Raw genomic sequence first — 14,072 nt, forward strand, 5'->3', positions numbered from 1 at the left:
ACTCTTGTTAGTTTGTCTGACTGTAGCTGTGAGGAACAATAATGGAAATGTAACCTAGAAGCAAGAACATGATGCTTGTGTGGAACTCTTAAGGCAAAGACCCATAGTAAAAGACTGAATGACAAAACAGAAGCAGGCAACTTTAACTGTCACTGAAGATCAGATCAAAACTGGTCAATCCAGGGTTCATGACACGATCAACCAGCTGCATACATCAACAGTAACAATTTCTCCCCCATATTTGACCTCGATGTTACCACATGACTGAAGTTCATCGCTCATGTAGTGAGCATTTGTTGAGTGAAGTGACCGTCAGATGAAAGGTCCAAAAGCTTAGAGTATCTTGTTACATGTACTCTTCCCAAAAGGTCAGGAAGGAAATGCCATTACCAAATAAATCTCTCAATTTAAATCAGAAACATATGCATTTGTTTCATCCCAGATTTTCTCACTCTAATGGCATTAACATTTACTATCAGATCAAAAGACTTGAGATGTGTATTTTTGGTAATACATCTGTTTGCAGCCTGGTCCATCCTCTGATCTTAGTGGAGGGAGGAAGGGAGGGGGGATGGAGCGCTGGATTTTGCAGTCAGGCTAAATGTGCATGTTCCTCTTGAATGTATTCCAGCCTTCGTGCATAACACTAACGTGCACTAATCTGTCCAACACAAAAATCAATGAGGCGCCCGCCCACCCACACAGCATTCATCTCCGCGGCTGACTCAGGAGACTGCAGCCTTCGCACGTCTGTGGGACGTTAGCATCGCTCGTGGATTTACTAGCGTTTCGACGAAAACCATGCACACTCATTCACACATCACCGCAGCCTGGGGGGTAGCATCAGGACACACTGCATGTTCTGTTGTGAATCTTATCAGGAGCCAACAGGGCCTTCTTTAAGAGCCCGCAAATGTGAGATAATATGTCACTTTCCCCAAGCAGAGCAGAAACGGAGAACAAGCCCCTGCATTCATTTGTCTGACTTCAATTTGGCGACAAAAAGCAGACGCTACCAACTCATCCACCGTAAAACCTCAAACTCACTGCAGGTTCCCTACTTAGGCACATGAAAGTCATTGAGCTGCTGAATGATGCATTGATGGGCAAATATTTCTTCTCACTTGACATTTAAGGAATAGTTTGGCATATGCCTCAAGTACACTTATTTTTGTTGCTTGCCAAAGCCAAGAGATGTGTTCTCCCAAAGGGATGCACCACTTAAACATGACATCAATCCACATGTCCCAATTTTAATAGGTAAAGTTACAAATCCAATCTGCAACGTTTGAGATCTTTTGAAAAGCTGACCTCAGTAATTTTACTCTTCACACTGCCGAGGAGTTCGAGGAGTGCTCAACCATTCAGCTCGGGCAGAAACATTACTCAGCTCTGTCAGGGGTCAGCGAGGCAGCAGTGAATAAATACAAGCGTGGATGATTCTCAGCTTTCATCTCAGAGAAGGAGAGAGACGGAGGATAACGTGTAGTGGAGAGTTCAGTGCCAACAGCATCATTCTTGGAAATGTAAAGCTTGGCAAGTCTCACAACCATCCAGCCTGTTGGAGGATACAAGAATGTGACAGAAGGCATCGTGACAGCCTCTATAATTGAGAACAGACCTTGATTCTGGACACCAGTTTTTGAGAGAAAAAAAAACGAACATCTTGTCATCCTCCAAACTGTGAGATATGTATTTAGAGCAGAGTAGAGAAAGCATGTTGAGCTGCTGTCGCCTTGTTACGTTTTGTTTGTCTGTTTGGCATCAGAATGAGATGCTGTGAGCTCTGTAGGTAGGCTGCTCGGCCGCTTCTGCGAGGGATTTTATTTCTGGTTCTAAAAGATGTTCAGCTGTTAATAACATCATGTGACCGCTGTCTTGGAGATCCATTTCTCCTGACAACATCACTTAGCAACAATATAAAGACAAGCTGTTTCACTTAATGACTTGGCAGTTTTAGAATGATGACTCAGCCTTTTCAGCAGTCTACAGTACATCATGACACATTTGGAACGTGCCTCTTGATTTAGAAAGAATGATTTCTGATCCATTATAGTGATTTTATGTTTGCATATTGTAGTTTGCCAGCTATGTGATCAGCTAACTATCTCAACTTTTCAGCGACAGATGTAGGAGCTTCCGAGTAGGAAACAAATAGCACAAATAACGAAGTCTGCAGCCATCCTGCAGTAGTTTTCTCAGCCTGTACTAAGTAGGAAAGCAGTGCTGAGCCTAATGGGAGTGCTGTAGGTTTTGCATGTGTTCAACCAAAAATACAAAATAAAATATGATCTGATGATGTGCTTGAGAGTGAGGAGAACATAAACACATGCACAGGAATACAGTCATCGTGTTGCAGTTTACACCAGTGTCTGTCCAGATCAGTATAATGCTGTGAAGTGTTTAACTTCCTGAGGAGTAAACAAAAACCTGAGTCAGATTCCTTGTATGAGTTCATAAGTTTGGCCCATAAAGCTGATTCTGATAAAAACAGATTGTAGCCATCACAGTTTCAAATATGGATGTTGCTACAAAGAACCTTCAAATTATAATTCGTGGATGCTTCACAAGCTATACAAGATGGTGGCATTAGAAGAAAAGTAAGGGGACCAGCAAGGGTTCATCCTGTGGGGATCATGAGTGTCTGTACAAAGCAGAACAGCAATCCACAAAAAAGTTGCTGAGCTATTGATCAATGTGATGGGACTGACCAACAGACCAACATGGTCATCCACATTATAGTGTTGTATGATCTAGTTGCAGGTAACTTTGTGTTGTGGGCTCTTTAAACACGTAAACGCAGCTCATTATTCTACTTCGGTGAAGATGCTGCTTTCATTTTTGTGCATAGTATGCAGTTAGTCTAAGTGACTCCCACAGAAATGTAGAATATGAAGTGTATCCCATTCAGATCATTCAGTTGACTATAAGTGGTATAATACTGAACCTTTCTTTCTCTGCTGTTACACTTGGAACCCTCTTAGAATTCATCTGTGTCCAAGACGGCCAAACTGCTCCACATTTTAAAGTCTGATCCAAACTGTGGGGGGGTTTGCCTGTTTGGAGCAGACTTTAATCCTCAACCTAATGAACCCTAACCTGACCTGACCCCCAACTCATGCGTGCCGTTCGTCTAGTTGCTAGGCGATTCTAAGACAACAACAAATCCTGCATTAGAAAAACAGCGTTTATTTAACACTCAGATGAGTTTTCTCCTGTTATGACGTCTTCTAGCTTCGCAGATTCAGTCCCTTGTGACAATATCCTCTCTGTGATCTGCATCACGAGTCTCTATTTGTGTGCTCATCACAAGCTTTGTCATGACAACACGCACTGCTGTTGCGTTTGTCCTGGTTCTGCTGTATTACCAGCGATTACGTCTCAGCCACATGAGCCCCCACATTTAACGCTTACTCACACCGCGGAAAAGTAGGAGCACCGTGGAGTATTTTATATGCAACAGTCACATGGATGAGTGCGGCACACACTGCCTGCCCTGGGCCTGTTTCCACTGTGCAAACACTCGCTTCACTGGACAAGGACAAGCCGCAACCTTCTCTTACATGACAAAGCAGCGGGCTGTGTAAAACTCTGATCTGACACAGCTGCTTGACTCTTAATGGTGCATTTCTCTTCATGACAGCCCTTCTCACAATGTTATGACCGCAAATTGTTCCTACTACGTGGGACCATTAGAGAGATGCACACTTATGTGGAAGTGCCGCTTTGACCTCTCTGGTGATATTTTATGCAGCATATACAACGAGGTAGGCTTGAAATCAATTCAGTACACTTGAAAATAGCTATAGTCTATTGAATTTTGTATGCTGGGAGAAAAGGATATTTAATTTAAACTCTAAAGTTGAATCTGCTTAATGTGAGACAGAACACAACAGAACAACAGCTGCATGGCAATTAACTGAATCATTTTACACTGTAAAAAGTGTGTTTGAGCGGTTGTTGAAGTAAGTTTTGAATGAATCTCATTTTTCATTCTGCTTTGGTGATGCAGTTGAATTAAGTGGATTCTATCAACTTGAAATTGCAAAAAATTGTAGGTCTGAAGTCATGGTTTCCAAGTTTCTTTACAATTTCCTGCTGCAGCTATCCGCCATTTTCTTTAAGTAGAATTACAGAGTAAAGAAATGGACAGAACAGACGTGAATGACAAAATTATGTTTTACATTTTATGTTTGGGTAAAGAAAACTGAAAACTCCAAATTGACTTTCCTGAAAATTAAGCTGCAGCAGTGCAAACTGTTCATTTGAGATGATGATTTAAATTAAAACGGCAGCATTTACTCTACTTGTTAACTTAATCTGGATAAACTCAATTCAGTTGTGTTTTACCAAATGAAACAATTCATTTAAGTGCATACAATTCTTACTTTTTTTCAGTGAACCTGACTTCATCTAAGTCTTGATTTGTTCAACCACAATGTAGAACAAACCCCAATTTTAAGGGGCTGTGCACACAGAAAGAATTTGAATCACTTGACATTTTGGGTTGAAGCAAAAAAATTACAGTAAAATATGTTAAAAAGTAAACTTAGAGCTAATATTAGTCTGAAAAGCTGAGCGACATACTGTCCTAAATTCTCCAATTCCTAAAGGACAGATAAGAACATGCAGCCTCTGATGGGGATTGAGGCACCGCAATCCTCCACACATCCCATATTGATTTGTTTTGCCACTCGGCTCGTTAATGATGTTAGTTTTATTTACATGCTTGCTTAACTCAAGAGTAAAAGTGTTATCAGCAGCCTCTTAATTAAATCAAATGCACGGTGCCCACGTGGTGCACTCTTGTCTAATTCTCCCCCTGGCAGACAGCAAAGGGCAAACTGTCACCCTGGGCAAGGAAATCAGGTGTATTAACAAGTCAATGAGAAATTCATGTGTGTATAATTTCACAGTGAGCACATCTGACCTTTGTTAATGATGCCACTCAAAGCTGCAGGTGGTGTTTCTCAAATGAACTCCCGGGGGAGCGACGTGCATCGCTGCAGCGCCGAGGCAGCTCATTCGTCCTGACTGGGAGGAAGAGGGAAGGAAGAACACACATTTCTATCAAAGAGGGAAAATAAAAAGGAAAGCATCGTCCAAATCAGTTTACATCAAAACTCAGTGGGTGTTCAGCTTTTTTTTTTTCATGTTGAGTCACTTTTTTTTTTAAATTTACGAAATGGATATAGTGTCTCTCACCAGATTCCTGTGTGGTATGCAAACATGTTTTCATTTGAGAGCGCTCATCTGTGCATACATCTTTTTTTTCCCTCTCCCAACAGCCAGAGAGGAGCTAAAGAAGGGGGAAGGGTGCGAGTACTTACCCATTCACAGGCTGGCTTTCTTCCCCACCAGCTAGGAGAGAGAGCACCGGGTTTTCACAGTTGCTTAAATTCACTCATGCTTCCACCGTGATGGATCACTCTTGAGATCTTTTTTTTTTCCTGTGTGAAAATTACCCTCATATTGTGTCTACGCTACCTGGAGTACTGTTGGTTTTTGAGGCAGAGCTTCTCGTTCGGGGGGGTTAGAAAGTCCTTGAAAAGCAATTTATCCTCTTCCGTCCACAGCCACCTTCTACCTGCTCGCTCTTACTGCTATTTTCAACCATCTCCTCCTCTCATCTCCTGCAGTCCTGTTACTCCATCTTAATTTTCTGCTGCTTTCATCACCTGCTGACTCACCCTCACTCACCCCTCCCACTTTCTGTACCTCCTGTATTACCCTCTTTTTCTTGCGCTGCATCACACACTTATCACGTCTAGTATCGTAAGAATCAAATGCGAGGGCCGGCCCCGCTCTCACAGCTTAAATCTCCCCATAATGGAGCCCAAGGGTATCTGAAATTGAGTGTGAAGACTGCATCAAGGTCATTTACTCCACCCTATAGGATAGTGATGGATGTCTTGTCTGATTGCTCGATTTGGCTGCCCTACTTGAGGAGGGGGAGCATATCCCATTGCACTTTGGGAGCGAGTGTTGCTTTCTTGCTTTTGATAGCCAGAAAGTCATTCCTAGCAGGAGGGAAAAGAAGAAGGAGGAAGGAGGAGGCGGTGTAATAGGAGGGCATAGATACCGTATAACAGCCACTGCAGCCTGGGGAAAGAGGCATTCTTTGTCCAGATTCTTGAGTAAACATTTGAAAGGATTAAAAATAAAACATATTGATTGCTGGATGGATGGCGCACCATCTGTCAATACGCTAATCTGCCAAATTGACTGCAGATCTCAGAGCATTGTGTGGCTCCAAACAGCTGGATTCAGTCATAGAAAACCATAAACACCAGCCGTAGTCAGCTGAAACCTTCCCCAAGTGCCTGTGATTTATAATCCCCCAGATCGTGTGTGTGTGTGTGTGTGTGTGTGTGTGTGTGTGTGTGTGTGTGTGTGTGTGTGTGTGTGTGTGTGTGTGTGTGCACTTGTGGGAATTACTATAGACTGTGTGTGTTGGACAAGAAGGACTAAGCAGTTGTATTGTGAGGGTAAGAAGGCTCACACACTCAGATAAGCATGATCCAGAAGTGAACTAAATCATACGTCTTTGCCGTTTTTCTTGGTACATCCATTATTTAAAAAAATCAACGTCACAAAGTGTGAACTGGTGACCCGTGTTGACTTTTCATCAGCTCTCATTTGTCATGTTTGTTATGAAGATCCATTGTAATTAATTTTGCGATAAAGTTTAACATCATAATTAGTCAAAGAAGCTTTGTGTAATTATTTTCATGTCTCAATTCTGAGCCCCCAATGGCAGATAAGTGCTGGCAGTGTTGAGTGCCTCATGTACTTTACTGAAGTATTGGCATATTATTGTTCTTTTCCACTCAGTTTTTCAGTTACTAGTCATTCAAATTCGTAAAATAAAATACAATAAACAAATAAATTGCAACATATTATTAGTAGTTAAAATAAAACTTTATTGATCCCAGGGCAAATTTCACAGGCTAAACATGAACGTATGAACTAGCAGCAGCCGCAGCAGTAAAATAATACAGTGCATCAGCAATTTGTAGGCCAATAATATAACAGTCATTCTTCTGAAATGGGCCATTCTCCATAACTTTTGTACTTTTAGAACAGTCCTTCATTAAACCGAGCAAACAAAAACTGACTCTGTGCTCAAAAACTAGCACAGAATGGATTTAATTTCCCTTGAGACAAAGATCCTACAAACTGTTGGAACAAAACAGCCAATCAGAAGGAGCCCGCTGTAGTTCTGACTGGCACATTGAAATGCTCTGTGAGACAGGGCAAGTGTGTGTGCAAGCTGCAAACAGGGATGTGAGAGTGAATGAATAGAAGTGAAAGAGAGTGAGTGAGATTATTGTTGGACTCAAGAAAATCTAGCTACAAAATATACATTTATTTGCTTAGATGCCCCACAGTGTGCCTAAGATTGAAACACAATTATTTCAAATTTGGCCTCAAGAAGATGCGGCTCGGTCATCCTGCATGTAGCTTCAGCAACAGTCGTGTATGAATCCACCAGTCTGAGGTGTAAAGCTGTCAGATTTTTAATCAACAGGCAGGTAATTGACAAGTGAGGCGTGACTGTCTTAGTCTTTATTCAGTGTTATGTTGGAGAGTTAACAAAGCGTGAGATTGGGCCGTGCCTCTACGCTGCACATTCTCAGCTTGCAGGCCTTTTGTTCTGCAGCCCTTTGTGGAGTCTGCCCTGGATTCATTGAAACTCTCCACTGCTGAGTGAGCTGAAGGAGCTGCTTTTTTGTCACACACACTCTCATTCTCTCCTCGACGCACACGCACACACATACATGCGTGCACACACCCATACACAGGCATGCACAAAGGCTGAAGCTCTGCCAGCATTTCGTGGGATAATCTACCTTCCTGAAGGTTTGCTAAAGCACCCCTTCCCACCACAGCCCCTCTCTTCTCCTTCTCCTCTTCCTCCTCCCTTTTCTCTCCTCTCGCCTCCTCCTCCTTCTTATCGGCCCCAGTGTAAGCAGCATGTGGTTTCCTGCCAACTTCTGGGAGCCGTGAGCAGCCTCTCCAAACAGGAACACGCATGAAGACATTCCACCGCTGAAGGAAACGGTGTCCTCAACCACCACCACCCCCACCACACCACACCACAACCCTCCTTTTTTTTTTCTTCTTCCCGCACAATTCCATGTTGGATTCTTCCACACATCCTGCACCGCTCCGCCGGGGCTTGACCACTGCACAATCATTGCACATAAACATATACAAACATGCACAGACACACAAAGAGCGGGCACAGACTGCAGCCATTCAGCACAGGCGTGGACATGGAAATGAAGACGGCGTTAAGTCTGTGTGTGTGTGTGTGTGTGTGTGTGTGTGTGTGTGTGTGTGTGTGTGTGTGAGAGTGAAAAGACGGAGATAAACAGACGTAGTGAGAGAGTGTGTGCATGACTATGTATGAGAGAGGGTGTGTTCACGGGTATGTATGAGAAAGACAGAGAGAGAGAGACTCCACCAGAAGAATTAAAAATTAATGTAGTAAAGACATCTATGATCAGCTTATTCCACATCATTTATCACCATGCGCTCTGACATTTAAATTTAGGGTTTGGAGCAAGAGTCTGACTCTGAAATGAACAAAAATAAACTTCCCTTTACTGTGCTAATTCACCCCACTTGTCTATAAGATGTTGAAGAGGTTCTTCTTCAACTGAATGCCTTTTTTTTTTTAATTGGTAATCCATGAAAGCATTTGTTGAAAAGCAAGCATTACAGTGAAGAGCACCAGGAGGAGAGCTGTTGGAGGGCTGTTATGTGCCTGTTACAAGAGTAAATTTGTTTAACATGGCAGGAGCGCTCTTTGAAAACCAGACAGCAGGTCTGGGGAAAAGCAGTACACTAAAAAGCTGCAATGTTGTTTCTAATTTTGATAAATGTGGCGAGTTACCGAGAGAACAATACGGGAGGAGACTCACATGGGCATTATCTGCAGGTGAGAGGTCAAGTGGATCTAACTGGTGGCAACAACTAGGAGAGATGCAACAAAAAGTCTAGGGAAAGTAGAAAGATGACTCGTGATGACAAAGATGTCATCACTGTGAGAAAAAAAAGGGAGGAAGCAACCATAAGGGACTGATTCTGCCCCAAAGTCAAACAAAAATTGGGATTCGAGCAAGCAGGGAAGCACAAAAGAAGGCTTTAAATCATTTTAAATCTTATTTATAAGCTCTGCGTTTTCCCTCGTGGCATGCGAGGTGTATCGATTGGGGAATGTTATTGGGGGGGATTCTGTGAGAGATGATTAATCATAAGTCACTTTGTTCCTGTGTGAGTATGGATCAGTGCCAGAAGAAGAGACAGAGAGAAAGAGAGAGGAGGAGGACGGTGTCCTGAATCTGCTGTCCCACTGCCTTTTTAGCAGCCAATTCTCCCACTTCTGCTCTGCTCTCTTCATCTTATCTCCAACTCCTCGGTTTCTGAATGTTTTCGAGGAACAAGTAAACAGAGCAAAATGGTCCACACAGAGATTTAGAGAATCTGATTTCTCCTCTGCTTTCCTGGGTGGCTGTGCTCACCAAGTGTGTACGTGGCCCAGCATCTTTCTGTGTGCCCACATAAATGATTCAGTGGCATATTGAAATTACACAGTTGGCTCTTCTGGTGAAATTGCAGAGGAGTTTTGGAGACTCAGTACAAACTGAAGTACTTGAGATGGGGAAGTTTAACAGCTTTATTCTTAAGTAAATTTAATTGCCACATGCTGAAGTTTCTAGTGTTTTACAGCTTTGAGTGGGGCCTTTGTGGAAATTTCATTTGTTTTTGTCATGCCAATAAAGACTGAAAGAGAATTATCAACTCAGAATCCTGCTTGTTTAATACTTTCATTTAAATACACTATAATCACTGCACAGAAAGTGTTAGAACTGACTGAATTTCTCTCCCTTTCTGCGATAAAACAGAGCGAGAACTTGCTTGCCTTTTATTTCTACTACTTTACTTTTTTAAGTCCCAGTTGATTTGCAGCATCCCAACCATTACATCATGGCACATATTCACCTTCAACAATTTCTGCAAAGCTCTGGATTACATTCAGTTTGAACATTTTTTTTAAGCCATCCGCTGCCAACATCTTTAAAAAATTCTCTCCAGTATCTGGCCATGACCATTGCTGTGTGATTAAAGTGTCAGTATGCTACATCCTGTGTTTGTTGGATGGTCTAACAGCATCTGTGACCCTTTGTTCCCATACCAGGTTACTTTTAATATGTATAAATACATACAACACTACAAATGCCTTTGAGGAAAAACTGTCTGGTGGTGTTCTCCCCATTTAAACAATCTCATGTCTCACTGCTCTCTTCGACAGCAGGGAATTCACTCTGCCATTAACTGTGGGCCATTTGGAACGGCTATAAACACCTTTTTCTTAAGATGTGGTTTGATGACACAGTATATAAACTGGTTAAGGTTAGACTGTGGTTAAGTTCACTCAAGGTTGAACGGTAACCACAGCTCTGTGACGAGTCTGGTCTTCTACATGCATGTGCAGTCCACACTCTCAAGCTGGCGGCATGCTTCATCAGAAGTGCCTGTTGGATGGTGAGATTGCCTCGGAAACAGCCGTCTCTCCACCTTTCCAGCAAATTGGTAGGCTTCCAGCACAACAGAGGTGAGAAAGAAGCCAAGGATGGAACTTCTGAAGCTCTCTTTTTTCGTTCTTAACACAATTCCTATCACCTTTTGTGTGTACAACCGACTGCAACGCTATGCACGCCTTCCAAGAGAGGCAGTGTGAGGACGTGTGATGTTATCCACGTATTTGATTTCCCCACCTCAATATTCACTCAACAAGTCACAAAATAACTTCATCTTTAACAGAACCTGGCTTTTCTATTCAATTTTCTACATAACGACCGCATTGCTAACTGCATGGGCAACAAATGTTGGAATCAGAGATAAATAAGGTTGTTCAATATGGACATAATTGCTTGGGGTACTAGGCTGCATCTGTGCACTGTGATGATGATATTTGATGGGCACACTGACTGCAGCGAAGACCGAACCTGCGCTTTCTCCAAACACTAGACATTACTCAGATTTTACACATTCATGCCTAGAAGCAATACAACCTCAGTCTTTTACTGTCAGACACTCTGTAGCTCTCTAGAGTTATTGGAATTCAAGGCTGCTTCATGCTTCAAACAAAGTGCTTGTTTGAGATGAGGGATGCAGTCAGATTGAGACTGAACAGTTTTGAATTGTAGGTAAACCAACAATCTGACAGTGACTCCCACTTTCTTTGAGCCTTGTGGAATTAAATTTTGCAGTCTGGCTCCACCATAATTGGCATGACTGTCATCCTCTTTTGCATCATAAACATTCCCCTCAAAGTTCCTTCGCTGTATCTCACCCCTGATTTGTTTCACCACCTTAATGCCTCACTGTTCAAACTCTGCTACTCACCTCTCATAAATAATGAATGAGGGCTAACTGTTTGTCTTGTGAAATCGTCTGCGAGTAATGTAAGCGCCTTGCTCAAGGGTGTAGTTGATGAGGGAGGGAGGACTGTGCACTTCTCTCACCTTTAGGCCAGCTGCTCTCCGTAAATGTTATTAAAAGCCCGCTTTAATTTGCTCCTCATTTCTGTCAATGAATTAACCCGTCTGCATGCAGGTGTTTTGGTCTTTCTCGAAAACAAATTTCAAATTATAAAAAGAAAACACATGTAGCCACAAGGGCTCATCCTATGAATAGAAATGAACTCCACTTTCTACAAGAAAGCGCTATATAAGTTGCAAATTAAAACAAAAAAAGCACAGTTTTCCCAGGAACTCATTAAAGAGCCAGCGAAGCAGGGCTTAATGTTGTTTTGACTGAACTGTAGTTACCAGTAGGCCACCATGATGAAGCTCAATTAGAGCAGCAGGCTATAAGCTAAGCAGAGGCAATCGCTGGGCGGAGGGCAAACTAACGTGGAGGCGCGGATATTCACTGCGAGCAGAAAATGCGAGGGATTCACAATAGGACCTGGAGTCGTGGAGAGCAGCTAATGAGCCTACATGATTCACGCTTGGTCTCCCCCACAGACAGCCTTGTCCTGGGCAGAGTGGAGGCATGCTGGAGGTGCAGTGTCTGCTCCAACACATTCCATGACGCAGCCCATCAGAGCCAGGAGGGTGAAGGGTTGATTAAAAGTTTCTCTTGTAGACGCTGAGTGAAGGAAAGTCTGCTGTGTCTTATTGGAGTCGTGAATCAATCAGGGGACTGTGGATGTGCCAGTATCGGTAAACAATGCAAAACAATGTGTCCATTAAGTCTGTGTCTTTTCCATTCAGAATTTCTCTAAAGCTCTTAAAAGCCTTTGAGAGAAAAAATGGATACTCCCTGCCAAATTGTCAGTGCAACAAGTTCACTTTTCTGGCAACTTTACACAAGACAAAAGACAACATATTGTGTGCAAAACCTGTCTATTATATGGTTCAGATGTATTTGTGATTGCCGACATGAGCTGCAATGCTTTGCAACTGAAGGATTATGTTTGGTGTCTCGTGTGGGGTTTGCATGCTCACAGGGTTTCCTCAGGCACTCTGGTTTCCTCTCACAGTCAAAAAAAAAAGTGCAGTCCTGGTGAACTTGTGAGTGAAATTGATTGCAAAGGTGTCCGTCTGGCCATGTTCAAACTCTGTCCAGAGAGCTTCCCTCCCTTTCATCAAATGCATGCTGAGAGAGGCTCAGCACTCAAAGTGTGATGCACCCTTCAATGCTGGTGTGCAAATGGACCTCCTGGTTTTTGGAGACAGTCAGTCCATTGTGCATATGTACATCATGATAACATTATTGCTATTAATAATTGTATATTTTTGGTAATCCCAAGAGCCTTATTAAAAGGCATCTAGACTTTTCTCTTCATTCTTGGTTCTTGAAGACATTTCAAGAACAATTCAAGACGTTTCTTCATTTCAGTTCTTCAAGACTGTTCAGAACTGCTCTGAATCTGTCAGTATAACAATCTGACAGTGATTCCCACATTCCTTGAGCCAGTAGACAGTCGATTCATTGTGGGTATCCATAATATAATAACACTATTATTATAAACAATTACATAATTACATTTTCCTAAGAGCTTCAGTAAAAGGCATCTCAACTTATCTTGTTTTTTTTTTTGTTGTTTTTTGTTTTTTTTTTTGGTTCTTGGAGATGTTTCATCTCTCATTCAAGAGGCTTCTTCAGTTCAGTTCTTCAAAACTGCTCAGAATTGTTCAGTTTTGTTCTTCAGAGCCGAACTAATCTCTCCTCAACAGTCTCCAAAAACCATAAAAGACACGTCCAGTTGCCTTCTGCTGAAACTCTTAGAATTTCAATGATCGATGTTGACTGAGCTGGAGAACTGACTGTTGTTATCAGCAGATCTCTAATGTTTTTCTATATTAAATTGTTAGTAGATTTGCATCTGTCTAAAGTGCTGGATGCATTTAAATAACAGGATTTTGTCTCTAATATGATGACAAAATAACACTTTTGACAGACCTGTAATAATGGGCTTGCTTTATTTTGGGGGTCCTTGAAGATGTTTCATTTCTCATTCAAGAAGCATCTTCAGTTCTGTTCTTCAGAGCTGAACTGATCTCCACTGGAGAGTGTCCAAGAACTAAAAAAAAGAGGAGTCCAGTTGCCTTCTGCTGAAGCTCACAGGATTATCATTAATACAGTTGACTGAGCTGAGAGCAGATCTCTTGGGTCTTTTCCTATAGACCCACATCAACTATTATTAGATTCGCACAAAAAGTTTGTACCGACTGCACTTAAATAATAGGATTTTGTTATTATTGTCTATTATTATGACATACTAGCACATTTTGACAAACCCGTAATCATCCATCTGTCCATTATCTATACACCGGTTAATCCTCATTAGGGTCGCGGGGGGTCTTGAGTCTATCCCAGCTGACTTAGGGCAACGGCAGGAGACACCCTAGACAGGTTACCTGGTCTATCACAGGGTTACATATACAGACAATAAAGCACACTCACACCTGTAATCATATGCTTTCTTTATTTAATTATTTATTTATTTTATTTATTTATTGGTCCTTGAAGATGTTTCATTTCTCATTTAC

This window comes from Amphiprion ocellaris, chromosome 5 (genome assembly GCF_022539595.1).
Source record: "Amphiprion ocellaris isolate individual 3 ecotype Okinawa chromosome 5, ASM2253959v1, whole genome shotgun sequence".
NCBI classification, from domain to species: domain Eukaryota; kingdom Metazoa; phylum Chordata; class Actinopteri; family Pomacentridae; genus Amphiprion; species Amphiprion ocellaris.